The sequence below is a fragment of the Geotrypetes seraphini genome, chromosome 3 (assembly GCF_902459505.1).
Source record: "Geotrypetes seraphini chromosome 3, aGeoSer1.1, whole genome shotgun sequence".
In the NCBI taxonomy this organism is placed as follows: Eukaryota; Metazoa; Chordata; class Amphibia; order Gymnophiona; family Dermophiidae; genus Geotrypetes; species Geotrypetes seraphini.
This window is the reverse complement of record NC_047086.1, coordinates 338,050,519-338,055,315: the sequence shown is the minus strand read 5'-3', so window position 1 is coordinate 338,055,315 and position 4,797 is coordinate 338,050,519. Positions and strand designations below refer to the sequence as shown.

Sequence of the window (4,797 nt, the reverse complement as noted above, 5' to 3'; positions counted from 1 at the left end):
ATACTAAAGCAATTCTAGCAGTTTTGCCCATCCAAACAAACTTAATAAGAATACTATTTAATTTTTTGTAAAATGACCCCTGAAAATAAATTGGCAACATACCCATTTGGTAACAAACCACAGGCAAGATCATCATTTTAACTGTTTGAACTCTTCCCCACCAAGATAAATGTAGAGGATTCCATTGCTCACACATTTCTGTAACCTTAAGCAATAAATATTTTTCATTTATTTTCATTGTCTCTTCCAATGTTTTATAAATCCATATTCCTAGATACAGAGGAGGGTATAAAATTTTGAACCTTTGTTGTACCGTATGCTGCATTTCTTGTTTATTTCTCTGTTGGTTCAATAAAAATTGTTTTCACTTGAAAATCCGCCACTAAAATGTGTGCAGGCTAAACCGCCAGAAAAAAAGTTTAGTGACGGTGTTAAAGTTTTGAGAATCTTGCCCTGAGTTATCAATGTTGTCCTTGTATTTTCCTGCTTTACCACTATGTCCAATTTTCTTACATCAAGCTTCTTATCAGTCAAAATGGAAATTCTCAATCGTAACCTCTTTGTTTTCGCAGTGCTTATCTAGTAAAGCAATGTTACAGTGTTTGCACTTTCCAGTAGATGGGTCATGTTGCTTTATCACGCCTTTCTGTTTATAGCCTGTCTGACATCATTCAGCACCTCACAGACAGCAAGTGAGTAGCCATTTCTCATCTCTCAATTCTATGACAAATTGAATGGACTTATGATCTCCACATAGGCCACCTTCCTCTTGAAATGAAAGTGATAATGTCTTTTTGATTTCTGGCCATTGGCTGCTTCTAGAGAACAGCAGGAGACCTGACTGGTATCAGTTAGTCTTTTGTGTTCTATGACGCTAACCTTTCCCAAAGGACATTCTTGTTTGTATGTCTGACAACATCCAATATCCCTCCATCGAGAGGGACAAGTGAGAAGTAAGTAGGAACACCATACCTTTGACATAGCTCACTTCCTGAATGTGATCAAGGTTATTGATAACTCTCATTTGGATCTGGAGCCGGCACACCATCTGCTGGAACTGTAAACATTCCTATACACTGAACATTCGGATCTGCTGTGACCATTGCTTATTGGAGACAAATGCAATAGTCATATTTTCTGGTTCCTGTTATGATGACCACAAATTAAGGTGGAGATCCATTATGAACTACTGTACAAGTTTTCTGTGACCACAAACATGTAAGCCAATTTTCAAAAGGAAACTCCCTAAAGAGTTTCCTATTGATAACTGGATGGACAAAATGCCCACAGACTGCATATTCTATTTATTTATTTGGATTTCGCTCACACCTTTTTCAGTGGTAACTCATGGTGAATTACATTGAGGCACACTAAATATTTGTGTAGCATAAGTCCCCAGGGAGAAAAGTACTTGTGGAGATTTGAAAAACATATTCCCACATTTATTTCCCCAACGTTCTCCTGTAGCTAAAAGTAGGTGCTCTATGAAACTCTTGAGGTTTGGGAACATTTCTACTCCATTCAGCTAGACTGAATTGTATAAGTTGTTTAGAGGAAATAAGGGGAATCTTTGGATAGCCAATTTACTAGTACATGACTTTGAACATTGTCCTCATAAACAGGTGCTTTATTGAGTGTTATCAGCAGCTATTTGTACCACTGATTCATCTAGGCTTCCTCACCTATACCAGCCTCCAGTGGATTTTCCCCATAATCTCTTCTGAACATTTCTCAAAACAGAATATGCTTGATTAGGATAAAAAAACAACTTGTATTGAAAAATCTTGCACTGTAACTATGACAAATTGTAACCTGTAAACTGTATATTATGTACATTGGCATTAGATCCCTAGTATGTGTCGAGTTAGGATAAAAATTTGTATTGAATAAACTTGTATGTAACTATATTATGCATGTTGACCTGTAACCCGTTCTGAGCTCGTTGGGGAGAACAGGATAGAAAACAAATTAAATCAATAGGTTTTCTATTTCATTCACTATACTTTCTCATATCTGGTGATCTGGTGTACAGTTTATGCTTATGTCACTCTTTTTTTTTTGAGCAGGATATTCCCATGTAGGGCTCAATTCTATAGTAGGCATCTGGAGGTATATTTCTGCTCTTCCCCTAACTTGCTAATATCCCCTAATATCTGGCTCTTTACTAGAAAATGACATGGGGACAGACTTTTCCCTGTCCCACAGTGACAAAACAGGGACGGGATGGGGAAATTGAGTTCCTGTGGGGACGTGGATAAATTTGTCCCGGTGTTATTCTCTACTATTTATTAAATTAAATGGCCACATATTATCCCTGTTTTCTTTAAATCTACTTTATTGCACGTATAACATTTCTCTCTGGATTAGATTCAGTAAATGATACCCAAATTTGGGTATCAAAAAATGTGCTGTTCTATAAACAGCACTGCAAGCTGGATGCCATTTATAGAATAGTGTGTAGATTAAAGGTTTGCACGGGAACAGGGATCGCGAGAATCCCGCAGGTCCCGTGGGAATCCCCCCCTAACTCACGGGACTCCCACGGGGACCCCCCTCTAGCCAACGGGACTCCCACAGGGATGGAAGGCTTTGGAAGCAGGGTTCATCCATATAATATAATAGACACGTCAGCCTTAGTAAAAGAGGGGGTTTATAAGTTAATTACCTGAACAGAAAACAAAAAAAGGGTTCCACCAAAGAGATTCCACAAGGAAAACAGCAGCGCAAACACCAAAGAAACTGTGGAATTGATGATCCTGTCAGAAGTAATTGCTGCTTTTTATGGGGACAGGCGGGGATGGATGTAATTCCTTGCGGGGATGGGTGGGGATGGAGAGGATCCTGGCAGGGACGGGTGGGGATGGGTGGGATTTCTGTTCTCGCGCAACTCTCTAGTGTAGATGTACAAATTAAATCCTGCTGGGCAGTCTTGCCTAGGGCTAAGAAGAGAAGATCACCGATTACCTCTAGCTAGCGCTGCCTTTTGCTGCAGGAGGCTTCTTTTGATGTAGATTCAATCTCCTCAGGGTCTTCGCTGATCCACAAGAAACAAACAATGAAGGTGACCAATTGGTGCTCAGTCTCCTTTACTGTGTTAGACTCGACACGGTCGTGTTTCAGCCCTAAAAGGGGCCTGCCTCAGGAGTCTGAGATAAAACAACATATAATGAAATCATATCAGCATCCTCCTTAATTATGTAAAATAAAATCCACAATAAAATATCGCATAAATAACTTTTGTATAAACAATTATATAGAAATATAAAAACATTTAATGACTACAATTTTAATATACATATCATATGAAACAAATTTTTTTTAAAATTATACTTCAAAAAGAAATTGTTATGCAATGAAAATACATATATAGATAAAACCATCTAAAAACCAAAACATATTTAAAAATACCAATAAGCATAGAATTCACTATTTAATGTTTGATGAATTGAATGAAATTAAACATAAAACCAAATTATTTAAAAAAGAAGAAATATACTATTTGTTTATATGAAATAAAATCAAAGTCCCTTATAAATGAACATACAGTACCTTGTTGTTAACACGCAGTGAATAAGATGTACAGATTCATATACTCCTATTTTTCATTGAGTTGACAATAAACCTTGGAAAACAGTGAAGGATATGAAAGACAGAAAAGAAACAAAAGAAGAGAAGGGAGTAAAAAGAAAAAGTTTTCATTCTTTTACTCCAGTGTTCATAGAGAAAGTGACCAGCCCTGAAGGACAAACACCGGGAAATACCTTCTTAGACTTTACAGCCCTAATAGAGTCTGAACTCAATTTGGTAAAAATTAGCTGCATGCAGGTATTACTACACTTCCTCAAAATGATATAGGAAATTGTTTTAATGGTGGCCTTTATCGGTATCTGCTAAATAGGTGTGTTGTGCCTCTGGATGGTTTTGTAAATTATATTTGTATTAGGTCTTTTGACGTTTAAGTTGGTATCCTCTGTGTAGGAACAGTATGCTTCTAGTTTCGTGGTCTGATCTTCCAGGGCATGAGTATAAGTTACAGTGGCGTACCAAGGGGGGGGCAGTCCACCCCGGGTGCACACTCCAAGGGGGTGCACAGCCAGCAGGATCCGGAACCTCCCGTGCTGCTCCAAACAGCACCTCAGCGCAGCTGCCATACATATAACAGAGCAGAGTCGGCAGCCGCGCTAAAGTGAACGAAGGTCCCACGATGACTGTGCCGTCTACTGCCTCTGTTCCGGAAGAGGTAAGTGTGGAACGGCAGCCGCAGTCATCACGGGATCTTGCCGCAACTCCCTGCATTTGCCGGCCCAGCCCCCTCTGACGTCACTTACCTCTTCCATCCAGAGCAGAAGCAGTCATTGCAGGACCTTGCTGATTTGGGATATAGAAAGAAAGGAGCATAGTAGGGTGGTGAAGGGAGAGAAAGGAGGTCAGGGTGTTATGGAAGGGTGTGGAGGGTGAAAAAGGGGGGTCAGGGTGGTATGGAATCATGGTGAAGGGTGAGAAAGGGGGTCAGGGTGGTATGGAATCATGGTGAAGGGTGAGAAAGGGGGTCAGGGTGGTATGGAAGCATGGTGGAGGGAGAGAAAGGGGGCAGATGCTGATGGAAGTGGGGGGGAAGGGAGAGGAAAGAGTGAAATGTCAGACCATGTGGGTGTGGGAGAGGGAAGGGAAGAAGAGGAGAGCAGAGATGCCAGACCATTGGAGGAGGGAAGGGAAGAAGATGGATGTCAGACTAATGGGGTGAAAGGAGAAATGGAAGGGGGATGCATAAAGTTTCTAGAACGGGAATAGAAAGAG

General features: G+C 40.2%; 1 long non-coding RNA gene across 1 annotated transcript; it reads right to left on the bottom strand.

Annotated features, from left to right (window-relative positions):
* Positions 1-483: 483 nt before the first annotated feature.
* LOC117356533 lies at positions 484-4,148 on the bottom strand. Its single transcript, XR_004538663.1, has 3 exons — positions 3,550-4,148; positions 2,965-3,146; positions 484-1,144 (listed from the first exon to the last, which is right to left on the bottom strand). It is a non-coding gene; the product is annotated as an uncharacterized LOC117356533 (long non-coding RNA).
* Positions 4,149-4,797: the final 649 nt, after the last annotated feature.